This window comes from Protopterus annectens, chromosome 9.part0, assembly GCF_019279795.1.
Source record: "Protopterus annectens isolate FY-2018-M chromosome 9.part0, PAN1.0, whole genome shotgun sequence".
Classification (NCBI taxonomy): Eukaryota; Metazoa; Chordata; order Ceratodontiformes; family Protopteridae; genus Protopterus; species Protopterus annectens.
Genome location: NC_056743.1, coordinates 159,954,946 through 159,972,212, shown reverse-complemented (window position 1 = coordinate 159,972,212; position 17,267 = coordinate 159,954,946). Strand labels below are relative to the sequence as shown.

Genomic DNA, 17,267 nt, shown 5'->3' with positions numbered 1-17,267 from the left:
TTTGCATTAGAATGCCATAGAACCTTGGTTGGTACTTGTGGCCCTCGTATAACACAAGCACCTGAAGAGTTACATTGCAAATAAGGAAAAAAAGAACTCTCTTCACGTCAGTTATCTTAAGCAGGATAAAGGAAAGCAAGTCTTTCCTTTGAACTGATTGCTACATTCATTTTACCCTTTCCTTTGCTTAATAATCCTAGGAGGCAAGAGGCAAATATAACTTGTATCTCTGGCAAGAAGTAACCACAGGCAGATGGATTTTTGCAAACGGTACAACAAAGCTATGAAGTAGAATCTTTATAGAAATCTGAAATATTTGTTCTGCTTGTTTGATAAACTTTCCCACATCCTATACAAGAAACCTTACATTAGAAGGATTAGTTGCATTTTAGTCAGAAGTCTTTTTACTTTATACTATTTATATGTCAGGAAGTACACAGAATGTTAAGACCGTATTTGTCAAACCTTGATGTTATCATAAGTTTAAAATTATTTAAGATGGTGTCTCTGAAGACTTTACTTTCTTCCATGAAGCAAAATTCCTGTGTTGCAACCATAAATATGGAAGAAGACGTCTTTGCATTCCAGAGAAACTGTCTTGCAGAAAGAACCTTAAGTTCCAGATGTTTTTTAGCTCTGCTGCTGACATTCAAAACCATCAGGATACTTAACAGATGTTTATGTTGCATACTTCTGCAAACAAAGCATACCCCCCCCCCCCGGATGGTTGTTTAATAGCAAGAAATAGAGCTATTACAGCACCTAAAACAGCCAGTTGTACTGGCTCAAGCTTTGAAAGTAATAGTAAGTTACAAAGCAGTCAGTTCTGATATCCTCAGTGTCACGAATTTTTTTAAAGGCAATCCTAAGATCCCGTGCCCTCTCTGTTCCCCCACAATTTGGAGGGATGCGTTCCATTGTGTACCTGGATATGCATTTTCCTGCAAGTTAGACAAGTAATTTTTTGTTTGCATTTTTCATTGCTTATTAAAGTGCTTCTTTTTAAGCAGACAGAGTTTGACTGCTTTGACAGAATTCTGTCAGCAGCAGGTTATCACGGCAAGACTGTTTGAGAGCTGTCGAATTTTAGGTTTTGTGCAGTTCATCATGCAAGATTTGGTATCTGGCAGACTCGCTGATGTAGGAATCTGTGGTAACAGTCTATTAGACATGATTTTTTTGTCATCAACACACAAAGAAGTTCAGTGTTGGACAGATATGTCAGACATTGGAATAACGTTACTTCATCTGAAATCCAGTACCTAACAATTTGTTCATATTATTTTTGAGGAGAAATCTTCAGCAGCCTGTCAATTTAGAGCCGTTGGTCTCAACAAAAAAGATCTCTTCATGCTTGTCTGAAAGAAATGAAAGAAGTTTACAGGATTCTGAAAGCCGTTCAAGACCATTTTCAGACATTAAACCTCCAGCTAGAAACTGATCATATTCTAAGTTCATATTTGGCTGTTGATTAGATAGATCATTTGTAGCCTTGCCTCAAGATTCCATTTCATCAGTACTCTACAACACAAAAAAAAAATACTTTCTCTTTCTTTGAAGTTTCGAGTAGACTTCAGAGCAGGGGTAAATCCAAGTTTTCCCTGTTATTCATCCAGGTTGCATTTGAAGGCGTTTTATATTTAAGAGAAGTCTATTCCAAAGAACTGAGATTCTTTGAGAGACCTGTTTTGCCTACAAGTCCTGTTTAGGACACTACACTGCATTTCCTGCCTTTTAGTTCATGGCTATGGTACTGGAACCATTTATTTGTATGTATATAAACCAAAGTTAATGTTGAGTGGGAGAGCACAGCAGATCAAATAATCAGGACTACTTGCTGAATATAAAGGCTTTAATCCACAATTCCAAAAACGACAACCATGAAACATATAATGCTGCAGCTGATGAGCGCTTTCACTCACAAAATGAGCTTCTTCAGATCAATTACTGCTACCCATAGTAGACTTCAGAGCAGGGGTAAATCCAAGTTTTCCCTGTTATTCATCCAGGTTGCATTTGAAGGCGTTTTATATTTAAGAGAAGTCTATTCCAAAGAACTGAGATTCTTTGAGAGACCTGTTTTGCCTACAAGTCCTGTTTAGGACACTACACTGCATTTCCTGCCTTTTAGTTCATGGCTATGGTACTGGAACCATTTATTTGTATGTGTTAAACCATCCTGGAGAATGTGGGGAACAACTTGAGATTTTATGGCTGTTTCTTTACCATATTAAGGTGATGTGGTATAGACGCAACCAAGAAAGAAACCAAATCCCTCCAAATCTGTAGAGAGACCATTCAGATTTAGGAGAGGACATTAGAGTTGAGCTTTAATCTTTCAGCATTTAGTTTTCCTTTTTGCTGGGGTAGATAGATTTTTGGGATGGCTATTTTTTGTGTGGTTAATTATTTTGATTAGTATTACCATAATTAGAAAAAGTTGGAATAGTTTGAGGGAATAGAGAAATCTCAGTACTTTGCATGTATTGCCACTTCAGCTGTTTTTAAAGGATCCACTCTTGTCTTAGAATACTGCATACATGAGGTAGTATTTCCCCAATTTTGTATTGTGTGTATTGTCATTGATTGAGAACATCTAGGGACTGTGCAGTCATCCAGGCATGTAGCTCAGAGAGTTTATTATTATGTTGATATGTAAATGGATGCCAGAGGCTGGCTGAGGATTAGTTTGGGTGGGAATGCTACTAATTTGAGACATATTACCTAGCATGGGAATAGGATGAGGGTAAGTGTCCAGAAACAATCTGTGCAATTTGGAGTAAAAAACAGATCCAGTTAAGCTAATTATGTGAGGAAATTTCATATAGAGCCAAGGTAAGTATGGTGTTTCTGGTCTAGGTAGCATAGAATAAAAATATTTGCATCTCAGGGATTGGAATCTTGGTTTACTTAGCTGTTTGAGACAAAGCACAATTTTCAGTCATCCTGCTGTGTGGTGGGGGTGAGAAAGGTATAAAGCACAATAGGGAGAGTGGGTGGAGCAGTAGAAAGGAAACTCATGGAAATTACTCTAGAATCAAGAAATGAGGCCAGTGAGAGTAGCCTAGGTTACCCCTCTCTGAGAGAGTGCCAAAACAATGACAAAAAAGTTGATCCCAATAGTGTAGGACTGCAGCTCAAGAAACAAATACTTGGCTCAAAGCTGGAAGGGATTTAACAAATGTCTGGGTCAAAGGAGAAACAAATATAAGGAAGGGGAGACCGAGAGTTCTATGAAGACATGCAGTGATACTGAGGAAAGACAGGAGGAGACATAATGGCAGCAGCAAGTATAAATAGATGAAGGGGAAAATAAGGCAAAGAAATAGTTCAGTAAGAGCAGTCCAAAAGAGTGGTGCGGAGTAAATCTGTGTCTGTTTGGAAGCAGAGAGTAAAAACTTTCCAGCATGATGTCTTTGGAAGAGGGTTGCAGACTGTAGGTTATTTAAAAAAAAAAAAAAATATATATATATATATATATATATATATATATATATATATATATATATATATTGAGTTATTACTTGTGACACAGGCAGACTTTTATTTACATAAAAGTAATGAAACCATATTAATAAGCTCACATTTACAAATGTTATTCATTACATATGTTCTCTACAATGTAAGTAATCCAATTTTATGTAAATTCATTTCCTGACTTCTCTTCAACTACATTCTTCTGCAAAACATTTTCAGCATGTATTGTTCCCATAATTTGCATTTTTTAATGTAATTTACACCTACCCTTTTCCAAAGATCCCACTGCCTGTTCTTTTACCTCTTTTATAATATTCACTACTTCAAGTATGGTTGGTTTACACTTTGTTTTCTATTTTCTAGTAATTGCTTTTTTGGCAGCCACCTGAATTAAATTTAACAAGGCCTTGTTGTATCTAGGCAATTCAGATCCTGTATCCTAGCTTAAAAAATTTCCTTAGTTGTACTCATTTGCTCGCCCAGTATTCTGACAGAATACTCTGTAGGGAATCTTTAAAGTCTACCAACTCATGATACTCCAAAAACATATGGTTCCAGGTACCTCTTTCTTCCTCATTACACCTGAAACATTTGTCATCTACCTGAGGAAAATTTTTTTGGAGACTGCTTGGGATATAAAAGTACCTATGTAACCACTTCCAGACAAAATCCAAAATATTCTAGACTTTGTTGCATATTTGGGAGCCGTACATATATCCTGCCATTGTTTCTTTGTGAATTGCTTATTTAATCTCTTTCCCCCAATCTTTTCTGACCTTCTCTAATCAATTCCTGTAGTCATCGTGTAATATTTTATACTCCCTACTAATTACCCTTTTTAACAGTGGTATCTGTTCTAGGTTCAACTAAAAACTCAACCAGTGTAGGTCCTTTACTTAGGATACCCATATCCCTTTGTCTTCTTCTGTACTCTATCAATCCCTGATACGGAAGGCAATCATTAGCCTGCAGTCCAAATGTCTTCTTGGCCTCTTCTCATTCTGTTACCTCTCCTTCTGTAACTATTTGTTCCAAACACCATGGTTCCTTTGTCAGCATCCTGTAGTAAATTCCAGCCCCCTCTTGCCTTTTCTGTGTACCTGTAGTTGCAGTCATGCCTATCAACAGAATCTCCTTTCCCCATTCCCGTGTTGGCTTAGTTCATTGTATACTTCTGTTTTATGGATATAATATTCTGTATGGCTGTTGTTCTCCTTAAGGATCTGCATCCAAAATCCCATTCTCCTTATTTATTGAATTTACCACTGCTTAATTGTCATCCATTTCAACTTTGAATTGTAGCTTTCTGCTTGTATTATGTATAAAGGCATTAACTGTGTAGCTCTAAAATATCCCTTCAAATCCAGTAATCCTAAACCACCTTATTGTACTGGAAGAATTAACTTACTTCACTTGACTCTTGCCCTCTTCCCCACCCAGGTAAAATCCTTCAACTCTTTATTAATTACTATCAACGACTTCTCCTCTGGTTGATAAAAATATGTTTGACTTGTGTTTGTTTGTCTTTTCGGCTTTTCCCAGTAAGGGGTCGCCACAGCGAAACTCCGGTCCGCTAATGATTGGCAGTAGATTTTATGGTACCGAGTTGTCAGCCTGACGCCCAACCTTCAGCGAAGGCACGCCCATTCATGCATGTCTTTCGGAGGCCACTCGACTGTGAGGAGGACATGCAGACTCCACACAGAAGGCACTCCCCGCACACTAGCTGAGAATCGAACGGGAGAACCTCTTGCTGTTGGGCAACAATGCAACCGCTGTACCACCATGGCAGTATGTTTGACCTGTGCATAAAACTTAAAGGGACTAAAGTATTTTTACTGCTTTTTATCTTCCTATCCATAGCCAGGAACTTCCAGTTTCTCAGTTTTTGTATGATCTTTTGCTTAGTCTCTTCCCATGTATCCTTGGCTGCCATAACAGCATCCTTTTTAACCCATACTCCACTCACTTCATTTTGTCGTGTCCCCATAAATATGGTCATTACTGAACAAATTAATGTATGGCTACATAGTTTACAGTTGTAGCCTTTGTTTTATCTTCCTTTTTCAGGATATTAAATTAATGAACCGTCTCAGAATGTTCCACAACACTGAAATGTCCTTTTCTGGTTTCATCTGGTACAAAATAATATATATATAAATAAAGCCAACTTTTCTTGAATACTATGCCAATTATATCCTTGAATTCGTGTCTCTTATTTTCTTTGCTAATGGTTCTAGATAAAACACAAATAAAGGGGAAACAGGACACCCCTGCCTGGTTCCGCTCTTTCAATACAGCTTATAGAGAGGAACCCTCCCACTCTGATTTTTGCCTTTGATCACATAGCCTCTTAATTAACCTTATTATTATACCAGGAAATGCAAATGCTTCCTTTGGCCTAGTCATAAAACCCCAACTTACTCTGTCAAATGCTTTCTGTACAGCAAGACCCACCAACAGCAGTGTTTTCTTTCATAGTTTTATTAATATTGTCAAATGTTTGCCTCCCATCTGCAAAACTATTTCCATTCTTTTAGCCATTATAGACACAAACATTTTATAGTCATGGTTTAAGATTGAAATGGGCCTATAAAAACTGGATCCGATGGAGGGGCTTTTCTGTCTGTGTGAATTACAGCTACCACATCTTTTTTTCAGGATGTTGGGGTTTCCCCTCCTTTTAAAATACTGTGAAACAAAACCTTCCAGGTCTTTCACTTCTTCCCTTCTAACTTCCAAACATCCACTGGAGTACCATCTATTCCTGGGGACTTTCCTGCAGATTGGTTATATATCACAATTTCTATCTCGCCTCCTCCTATCTTAACTGTTAATTTTTGAGCCTCATCTGCCTCTAACCTCAAAAATGAAAACTTAAATATGCTTTATACAAACTTTCATAAAGTTTCCAAAATATGTCTAATACCTGTATAGGACCTCTGGTTATTTTTCTTGTTATAGGCTTCCTAAGTTTAGCAACGACCCTTTTTACTTTCTGTTGCCTAAGTCATTGCAACAAACATTTTTGTGCTGTGGAGTTATCAAGAACAGTTGCTAAACGGCAAAACTCATACATATTATCCAGGTACTCATTTTCTCCTTAGCACTCTGCATTAACTCTTTTTGTTGTATGAGATTCCCTTTGTTCCATAATACTTTAACCTTTGTCATCCCCTCTAAATAATTTATGTTACTAATTAACCATATCTCTGTTTTAAACTCTACTTTCATTTTATCCCACTCACTAGCTGTGACTTCTAGAGTACTTTCCATCTTCCCTACAACTCCCAGTTTATACTACCCATTCCTTAAATTCCTATGTAATCAACAGGTAGGTGGGGAAACACCTCTTTCTCATATTTACTTCATTACCCTGCATTTTTATGTTGATAATTATTGGTGCATCATCTGAAATAGTTATTGGATGTGTGCCAAATTTCTCAATTAAATGCAAGTGTTCCTGTGAAATATAATTTCTGTCTAGTCTAGCCTAGTTATTGTACATTGAAGAAGAGTATGTAAATTGTGAGTTCCTGCTACTGACGTCAGATCTTCCATACAAAATGTTATAATTTTTTTTTTCAGAAATCTATCCTTTTGTGTTATATTTTCCCATCTAGGCTCCCAGATACATATTCATTATTGCAGATCAAATTCCAGTCCCCATCTATGAGTAATATTCCCTGCTGAAAGCTCTTTCTCCCAAGTTTTTTAAGCTCCATAATAACCGTTTTAGGTGGAATATAAATACGTAAGTGTAATTTTCATCCTGTGACAGTAGCACTTTACTGTAAACAATCTACCATTGTCTTTTTTTTCTATCACTGTTGGAGCTCCTCTAGAAATTAATATATGTACTCATCTTTTCCATTGTCCCTGATATTCTGCTGAATATCCATCCTGAAATCCTTTATCAAATTCGCATGCTATATTCTTTCCAAATGTTGCTTTCTGTAGCGTTGCTAATTGCACTGTGCATTTCTTAATGTTTAATTGTATTGTATTATATTATTTTACATTAGGAAATGCACAGTGTAAATGGCCTTTCCCTTCTATCTATACCTATGAGATGATTCACATTCTAGGATAATATGGAAAGTGTTTCTTTTATGATAAGAAATCATAATTCCCACATATTGTATCTTACAGTATAGGACTTCATTAAATGTCTATTTTCCCCTTTTCTGATACATGCACCCACTAATGTTTGGCAGGTCGATCCTTTATACAGTTTTTAACATTATCACATTTTGCAAGACTTTTTATTTTGATTAAAACCCTCCAAAAAACACCTCCAGAATAATCTCATAACTTGTTAGCTTTCTGTGTTTATATTAAGCTTATGTACATCTTTAAATAATGTTTAACCTTCCTAATAGGAACAATGTTCCCAAATAGACAGCTGCAAACACAGGGCTTTACTTACCTAAAGTTGAGGCTATCCATGCCAAGACGCATGTTATTGCCTGTGCTTCTACTTACACTAATTGGAGTCTGTGCTTTTTTATCTTTATTCCCCTCCCATATATGAAAAAACAACTCTCATGTTTTCAGAATAACTTTTAATTTTAAGCGTTGAAGAAAACATTAACTTTTAGCATTGAAGAAGCAGTGTTTTGGCTTTATAATCACGTTGCCTCCATGAAAATGTAAGAGGAAAATGTGGTGTGCAGCTGCAGGCTTCGAAAGACAAGCAGAAACATTTATTGCTAAATAGGGTTCAGTATTGTATTTACTTGTTTCCACTTAAAATTCATTAGATTAAGCCAAGGGTCTTAATCCAGATGTTCATCTATGCAAAAGTAAGAGAAAACATGTCAGGTGTACATATATTATGATCTGTGTACTTTTCCACCCCATCCCCCACCTCAGCAACCAAAGATTACAACCTAAAGTTAAACATGTTTTTGTCTGTTCTTTTTTCTCATTTTGCATTGTAATGCCTATGTTTTTAGTACTAAAAAAAAGACAAAAGTCACCTGTTTACTTTAGAGATTTTGTCACGTACAAGAACTAAAAATGCTTTACTATAAAAGTGGAATTTATATTATGAAAAATGCATATAAGTACTGTTTAAGAACAGAAATATTTCCTTGGTTATATTATTTTCTTCCTCTTCCCCTTCCTCTCAGTGCCCTTTCAAACATTTAATGACATGAAGCAAGGCAAATGCTTTTAAGTTCCTCACAAGTTTAAAAAAGTCAACAAAAGTCTACTCTTTCCACTTTTTCTACTACAGCCATATTTCACAAATGTGATTGATGCTTTGCAGTCTCCCATTTATCCACTAATTTCAGTGTTTATCCACTAATTTCAGTGTTGCTGGTCTCCATGTTTATCTCCATCTCCCAACTCCAGACTCTGGTTCAATTTCAAGGTACTCCTGATTCTTCGTCAACTCTTGTGCTTCTCTCTCTCTCTCTCTCTCATGCATTTTCCTTTGGAGCAATGGAAAAGTTTTCCTTGGCAAAGTCTGTCAGTGTGCTTTCTTATCAGAAGAATGAGTAGAGTCCCCTTCTGCTTGATGGCTCACTTTTTGTTGGACAGACTTTTGTATCTCACCCATAGCCTGTTCTGCATCAAAAAACTGACTCTGATCCATCAGAAAAAATATTCTGAAGGCAGCTGGATACAGCAGCTTGAATCTCGCACCTGCTTCTCGACATTCCCTGATTGCTGGAATACATTTGATCTGAAGTAGTTTACCTCATGTGTTCTTCAACCTGTGGGTCCTCAGATCCACATAGTTTCCGACATGGACGCATTTTCCAGCTACGGCTCCGAGCGCCATGCTCCTCCCCTCACCCATAATGTCTCCCTTCTTCCTTCAGATCTCGTTTTCCGCCTGAGAGGAAGCAGCGTGGTCTGAGCTCCATTGAGTTAGTGGTGTTTTTGAACAGTAATTAGTTACCTTTTTTGGCCTTTTCTATCTCTATCTTGTACTTCTAACCTTGCTATACTTTTTCAAGGTTCTCTATAGTGAAGTTCTTGTAGGCTTTACTATCTTTCCTTCCCTCTTCTCTTTCCATGTTGTGTGCATGCGTGTGTGTGTGTGTGTGTGTGTGTGTGTGTGTGTGTGAATATGTGTGTGTGTGTGTGTGTGAATGTGTGCGTGTTTGGGCTGGCTGAGGCATGGCAGATGCCCGGAAGCCAGGCTTCAAAAGGTGCACAGAGTGTGGCCGTAAGCTTTCACCGATGGATGGCCACACTCTGTGCGTGGTTTGTTTGGGGGTGGCTCACCTGTAGTCCCCCTATCCTATTTGTGCTGGGTTTAATCCCCGAGCACTTAAGGATAGGTGGTTGCCCTCCTCTGCTGGGACTGAGGTCCCGTCTTCCCCTTGCTAAGAAAGCTGCTTCGTCTTTCCCTTCCATGACCTCTGGAACTCACCCTCCCACCAAGAGGCCTGGGAAAGGAGATAAAGCCAAGAAGGAATGGCCTTGCAAGCACTCCCCTGACCGCTTGTCAGAAGACAGCACCCCGCCAAAGGTTAAGCCACCTCTGCTCAGGTCCCCTAGGTTCTCCCCTGAGCCCGAGGTACAGGTTAGCCGGTCGCACCCTAGGCCGTCTCCCCACCAGCTTTCCTGGCCCACTTCCTGCTCTACATGGAGTCTATCTGAAATGGAGATGGACAAGATGATGCGGAGGTTTATCCGCACTCAAATCCAGATGGGGTTCTTGCCAGGGCCTTCTCCCACCAGAGCGGGTGCCTTCCAGAGAGTGTTTAGACTTATCACTCCTTCTCCAATCCGACCTGCAGTTTCGGAGTTGTTGGATCCAAGGATGGTCTGAGTCGAGAGGTCGGTGCCGATGGTACCCAGTACCTTGACAGCGGGCAGTGCCTTGAGTGTGTCAGATCTGACTAAATCTGAGCTTTCGGAGCCATAGCCTCTGGGTTGGATCTGAGGGAGTGCTCTCTGCTCCGAGCTTCTCAGAGAGAAGCCTTCTCCTCTGTATCTGTGCTCCGACTCTCCAGTCAGGTCAGGGGGAGCGGCTTCCGCTAGTTCAGTCCAGAAGGGTCGAAGCCTCTGACCTTTTCGTCTTCAGAGTCCATCCTGACTCCCCTGGCCTTGAGTGCAGGTCTGACCATGTTGCTCTCTCAGGGACAGCCCATAGCTGTAGTGCCCCAGGACATTCCAGTCTTTTAACAACCCACTTGCATGACCTCCCCCAGATAGTCCCCCTGAGGAGCCCCCCCCCCCTGCAAGTGTACGTGTAAAAGGAGGCCTCCAGAGTCCTTCACCGAAGACATGAACCTCGATGAAGAGGAAGGTTCCCCAAGATCACCCCCTGAGGATGTCTCCTTTAGAGACATCATGGAGATCCTTCACCAAAGAGAGGGGTGATCCACCCCCAAACCAACCTCTGATGAGTCTGTGTTTCTGGAGGCATTTATCTCGGACCCATATACCTCTTGGGTGTCCCCTCCTGCTGATCCACTTGTGGATTTGATAACATCTAGGGCGCGGGAAGGAGCCAGACACCTTAGAGCCAATATCCAAGCGCCCGGACAAGGTTTTAAGCCCTCCTGCAGACAAGTTAAGCTGGCACAAGGGGTCCCCTGTTGATGCTATGCTGGTGGTGGTGGCCACCAAGAAGGAATTCGCCTAGGAGAGTTCCACGGTCCATCCACCTGACCAAGCGTTGAGAGCATTGGATCATTTTGGGAAGAGAGTTTATCCTTCAGCTAACTTCTGTGTGAGGGCGCTGAACTACATGGCACACATTATTTGACTCGAGAGAGATCTGGTCAAGGAAGTCACATTGTCGACCCCAATGTCCATGTCGACAGAGGGCAGGAAGACGTTTGGTGCACGAATGGCCACCCTAAAATCTGTAGCCCTCACATCTATGCGTTTGCTCTTCCATGCCTCGGGTGGGTAGGGTCAGGAGTTGCCATTTGGCTCCGCTTATGTCAGTTCTGTACCAAAAGCAACAAAAAAATCCACAAACAAGCGAAACGAAGACTTAAAGCCAAAAAAGAACCTTGACCAGTATAACCTTAACGCAAATTTATTGTGTACAAAGAGACAGCGTTTTCGCTACTCACACAAGGTAGCTTCTTCAGAGGAAAAAAGAGCACGAAATCAACGCTCTTTTAAACTCACACCACAATACAAATATTGTTACATCACTTCCTCCAATAAAGAAGTAATGCTTCCAATAGCAAATGAATAAAGTGTCATAACTCAATTTAAAACGCTACACTAATACACTTGTAAAGTGAAAGCAACTCATTACAAACAATTAAAGTAAAAATAATTATTATAAAAAGTTGAATAAACAGCTTTAATTAACTATCAAATGCTTGTAACCACAAATTTCATAAAAATATGCATATATATAACAGTATGTCATCTGTAAAAGGCTGATAAAAAAGTAATATAATAATACAGGTGCAAAGAACCAAGTGCACATTCCAACCACATAGTAAAACCAAAAAATAGTATATTAGCCTCCACGTAAAATATACATGATGAGACATGTGTACATTTATGACTACAAAGCTAAAATGTGTCAGTACAAATCGCATTTAATCGCTCCGTACTGAACACTTTATTGTTAATAAGCTTCTGGCTATTTCAGTTTCAAAAGTCAATACTGAAAATTTTATTAATTATATTAAAAATAAAAAATAATAATAACAATCAAATAAAAAACATATAATATTTAATATCTAAGTATACTATACATAAGTCAAAACATTTCCTGTCTTTTAACAGGTAAAATCTTTATCTAGTCATAATCACTAGTAACAAGTACCACCTAAAAAGGAGATAAAATACTAAGCTTAACCTCCAAAATGTTATTACCTCATGTAAGATTTTAACTTTAAAAATGATGTTATATTGCAGCTGTCATTTAGACCTGGGAGGTTAAAAGCGTCCAATTTCAACTGCCATAATAACTCACGCGTTTCCAACAATATTGAAATAGGACCCCCTCTTAAAGGCATTGGTAAGTGATCAATACCCATAAAAACAAATGCATGCCCTGAATGAGAAGCTACATGCTTGGCCAATGCATTTTCGCTTTTCAAGTTCTTAATAGCATAACAATGCTGATAAATCCGCTCTTTAAATCTCCTATCCGTCTTACCGACGTAAAAAGCGGAACAGCATGTACAAAAAGCTACGTAAATAATAGATTTAGTGTCGCAATTAATTCTATGGGTAATGTAATATTTCTTACCTAGAATGCAAAAAGTACTACCTGTTTTTATGTAGTTAGACATTATTCTGTCTTCTAACTTTCTAACTTTTTCATGTTTGAAAGAGATATTTATATACAGAAACAAGGGGTGGCCATGGGCTCACCTTGTGGTGCTGCTGTAGCCAACCTATTTATGGCTTACTGGGAAAGGCATTTTGTCTTTAATAATACTGAGTGGAATGACAAGTTGGTCTTCTATACACGTTTTTTGGACGATGCTTTTATCCTTTTCAAAGGGGACGCTATTTTAGCACACTCATTCGTAGACTTTTTAAATTCAACTACATCTTTTCTGAAATTCACTTACCATTTTGACACAAAGGAGATTAATTATCTTGATGTTAAACTATCAAGGGTAGACACATTGGGTCCTTTTAAATCTGTTATTTTCAGAAAGGATACCTACGTAAATTCCTTCCTTCACTACACTAGCTCTCACCCTTACAAACACAAAAAAGCTATTGTGAAAGGTCAGTTAGTAAGGGCAGTTAGAATGTGTAGTGACTTGAAAGATTTTTTTACATGAAGTTGAATTTCTTAAAGAACTATTTATTAATCGGGGTTACCCACAACGTTTGGTGGATGGCTTATTAGATGAAGTTATAGCAAAGAGAAATTCTGGTTTTTATAAGCCACTTCTTCTTGCGCCATTTTCAACTGATTCTAGTTCTACTCAAAACCTGGCCATTTCAGTAAATTCTCCTCCTTCTACTTCAATGGCAGTGATTTTACCAAATGAGTTTCCATGTAGCTTTATCACGACATTTAGCTTGAACTCTAATGCTATCACTGACATTTTGTTTAAGAACTGGTTCTTCCTTTCTACTAACGTTGCTTTATCCAATAAATTGGGGGAGAAACCTAATATAGTTTTCAGGAGAGGGAGAAGTATCAAAGACCTTCTACAAAGTGATTCATTAGCTTTGCCGTGCAATAGAACAAAAGGGTCTTTTTCTTGTGGCTCTTGTAACTTTTGTAACTACATAAAAACAGGTAGTACTTTTTGCATTCTAGGTAAGAAATATTACATTACCCATAGAATTAATTGCGACACTAAATCTGTTATTTACGTAGCTTTTTGTACATGCTGTTCCGCTTTTTATGTCGGTAAGACGGATAGGAGATTTAAAGAGCGGATTTACCAGCATTGTTATGCTATTAAGAACTTGAAGAGCGAAAATGCATTGGCCAAGCATGTAGCTTCTCATCCAGGGCATGCATTTGTTTTTATGGGTATTGACCACCTACCAATGCCTTTAAGAGGGGGTCCTATTTCAATACTGTTGGAAACGCGTGAGTTACTATGGCAGTTGAAATTGGACGCTTTTAACCTCCCAGGTCTAAACGACAGCTGCAATATAACATCATTTTTAAAGTTGAAATCTTACATGAGGTAATAACATTTTGGAGGTTAAGCTTAGTATTTTAGCTCCTTTCTAGGTGGTATTTGTTACTAGTGATTATGACTAGATAAAGATTTTACCTGTTAAAAGACAGGAAATGTTTTGACTTATGTATAGTATACTTAGATATTAAATATTATATGTTTTTTATTTGATTGTTATTATTATTCTTTATTTTTAATATAATTAATAAAATTTTCAGTATTGACTTTTGAAACTGAAATAGCCAGAAGCTTATTAACAATAAAGTGTTCAGTACGGAGCGATTAAATGCGATTTGTACTGACACATTTTAGCTTTGTAGTCATAAATGTACACATGTCTCATCATGTATATTTTACGTGGCGGCTAATATACTATTTTTTGGTTTTACTATGTGGTTGGAATGTGCACTTGGTTCTTTGCACCTGTATTATTATATTACTTTTTTATCAGCCTTTTACAGATGACATACTGTTATATATATGCACATTTTTATGAAATTTGTGGTTACAATCATTTGATAGTTAATCAAAGCTGTTTATTTAACTTTTTATAACAATTATTTTTACTTTAATTGTTTGTAATGAGTTGCTTTCACTTTACAAGTGTATTAGTGTAGCGTTTTAAATTGAGTTATGACACTTTATTCATTTGCTATTGGAAGCATTACTTCTTTATTGGAGGAAGTGATGTAACAATATTTGTATTGTGGTGTGAGTTTAAAAGAGCGTTGATTTCGCGCTCTTTTTTCCTCTGAAGAAGCTACCTTGTGTGAGTAGCGAAAACGCTGTCTCTTTGTACACAATAAATTTGCGTTAAGGTTATACTGGTCAAGGTTCTTTTTTGGCTTTAAGTCTTCCTTTCATATGTCAGTTCTCAGAGCCCTTCAAGGTGTCTTTTACCAACGCCCCTTATGATGGTTCTTCCCTTTTTCGGAAGACAGATAGACTTTGGTCCAGAGCGAGAAGGATGGGAAGACATGGTCTGCCGTCGGGATCCGCTTCTCACTGCCTCAAAGGTCCTTTTCCAGGAACCAGTGAAGCCAGAAGAATATGTGGTTCTGCAAGTCTCAGGCATTTTTCCGAGACGCTTAGGACTCTCCTTCCCCCAGAGGCAGAGGGGGATATGATAGACACCGCCCGAGATGCAGAGGGGGTCCTAGGAATTTCAGGTCCCGAGAACCTTTCTCGGATAAACTCGGACAGCACTCCTGAGGGGTTGGCCTGGCTGTCCATTTCTGGAGGCAGTCTGGGATCGCTTGTCGCTTCACCAACTAGCAGTGGGAGTCCATCACTACAGATCAGTGGGTTCTGTGAGTCACATCCAGAGGATATTTCGTCCCTTTCAAGGATCCTCCCCATCCAACAAAAAGCCCTCCCAGACGTCCCACCCACGTAGCGGGAGGAAGCAGCAGAACAGGTAGGCTCACTGCTAAGAAAACGAGTCATCCAACCGGTTCCCCCAGACCAGTCTGGATCCGGGGTTTATTTCAGGTTCTTTTTAGTACCAAAAAAGACAGAGGACCTCACACCAATATTGGTTCTGTCCAAATTGAACCTGTCAGTAACCACGACAAAAATTCTGGACGGTCATGATTCAATCTATCCTGCCTTATCTGCAGGCCAGAGACTGGATGTGCTCGATAGACCTCCAGGACGTGTACTATCACATCAAGATGGGCAAGCACTCCCGGAGGTTCCTTCGCTTCTGTCTGGGAGCCAATAATTGCCAATTCCGAGCCCTCCCTTTTGGGCTTACCACAGCTCCCCGGGTGTTTACCAAGGTAATGGAGGTAGTAGCGGCTCACCTGAGGCTTCAGGGCATTCAGGTCTTTCCATACCTGGAAGATTGGCTCTTTACTGCCCCTTCAGCGCATCTACTATGTCAGGCCAGGGACTCCTTCCTTCAGCTAGCCAACTAGTTGGGCATTAAGATCAATATGAACAAGTCTGCTCTTCACCCAGGTCAGATTTTAGATTTCATTGGGGCATGGCTGGACACAATACAAATGAAGGTGTTCCTCACTTCAGACAGGATACCAGCTTGAGGTTGCACATGTTGCACATTCTTTAGACCCATTAACCAACAACTGAACCAGTGTTAAGGGCTCTAGGTTCTATGGCGGCCACGATAAATCTTCTTCCTTTGGCGCACCTTCATATGAGGATACTGCAGTGGAATCCAAAAACATCCAGGATGTTTTTGGATTTGAAGTGATTCGTCTTGTTTTGGTGTGTATTTTACGATGCTGCAGTGGACACTGGCGGTTCAGTGGTCACTGTCTTTTCCAGTGAGACTTTCAAAAGTGTGCAGGGACTCCCTTTGGTGGTGGATTCAGTCCCTGGATCTCCTGAAGGGACATCCTTTTCAACCTCCTTTAACCCAAACAACGGACCCATCCCTACTAGGGTGGGGGGGGCACTGCTCAGGAAGGACAGTCCAAGGCACGCGGTCCCCTTCTGAGACCTATCTGCACATCAATGTTCTAGAAATGAGTGGTTCTTGCATTGCAGGCCCTCCAAGCTCATCTTCCTCTGGGAACGATTGCAGTTCAGACGGACAGTATGTCAGTGGTCTGGTATGTCAACAAACAAGGGGGAACCAGATCTTATCCCTTATTTTGAGATGCCGTGAGAGCATGGGAATGGGCGATTTCCACCGGCCGTTTTCTGGTGGCAGCGCACATCCTGGGATGGTTCAACATTCTAGCGGGCAGGCTCAGCAGATCTATCCTGATGCCTTACGAGTGGTCTCTGAAGCCTTCAGTAGCGGAACAAATCTTCCTAGAGTGGGGTCGTCCTTGCTGTGTTCTCTTCGCATTTCCTTCCAATGCAAAATGCAGCAAGTTTTCCGCTCTGCACCCCCTGCTGGGGGAAGCCCCCAGATTCACTCTGATTTATGCTTGGCCTCCTGGGCTTCTTTATGCATATCCTCCTCTTCCCCTCAATGTCGAAGTTTCTACAGAAAGCCCAAAGGCTGGGGGAGCACTGTGATCCTCATCTCCCCATTCTGGCCTCAACAGGTTTGGTTTCCCTTACTCAGGTCTCATCTAGTTGTTCCACCATGGACCTTAGATCCAGGCCTGGATCTCCTTTCACATCCCTCAGGGATCCCTCATCCAAATCTGGACAGTCTGATGCTCACTGCTTGGCTGCTCCAGTTCCCATGATTCTTTGGACTTCCGGTCTGTC

General features: G+C 39.8%; 1 protein-coding gene across 4 annotated transcripts in view; it reads left to right on the top strand.

The window, feature by feature from the left end:
• The window catches only part of ARFGAP2 (ADP ribosylation factor GTPase activating protein 2), a 722,347-nt gene that overhangs the window by 482,801 nt on the left and 222,279 nt on the right, over positions 1-17,267 (top strand). The window lies entirely within an intron of this gene.